Genomic DNA, 543 nt, shown 5'->3' with positions numbered 1-543 from the left:
TTATGTGGTTTATTGAAAATCCATTAAAACAGTTGATAAAAAAAAATTGTTATTTTACTAAATTTTGAAACCCGATGGAGCAATTTAACATTGTGAAATGTCACATTGACTTCTGAAAAAAAAATGGTTTATATAATTTTTTCCATCAAAGCTAGGAAAGTTACGTTGTGGTTTTAGGTTTCTTTGCCCTCAACAGACTACTACTTAGAAAGAGAATTTTAAAGTATTCAAATAAAGTATTATGTTAAAAAAATTATTGTAGTCTTCGAGTAAAAATTTCAGATACAGCATCCACGGTGACCGTTTTCTTACTACCTTCTTGATGAATTATAAGCAGTATTTTTAGCATCGGTGAATTATAATCTGAAATAATTTTACAAAATTTCATAATCTATTAACCTTTTTCGATCATGTAGCCTTGGAACTGGTTACGCACGGCGTCAGTTTTAAAACGCTGTTACAAAATCATTTTATATGGCATCTAAGTCGGTTATTTTCTTTTATATTCACAAAGGAATCGGTTTTATTACACAATTTGAACGA

The sequence above is a fragment of the Lycorma delicatula genome, chromosome 4 (assembly GCF_047948215.1).
Source record: "Lycorma delicatula isolate Av1 chromosome 4, ASM4794821v1, whole genome shotgun sequence".
Classification (NCBI taxonomy): Eukaryota; Metazoa; Arthropoda; class Insecta; order Hemiptera; family Fulgoridae; genus Lycorma; species Lycorma delicatula.
The sequence above is the reverse complement of the archived record's forward strand: the minus strand, read 5'-3'. Positions refer to the sequence as shown.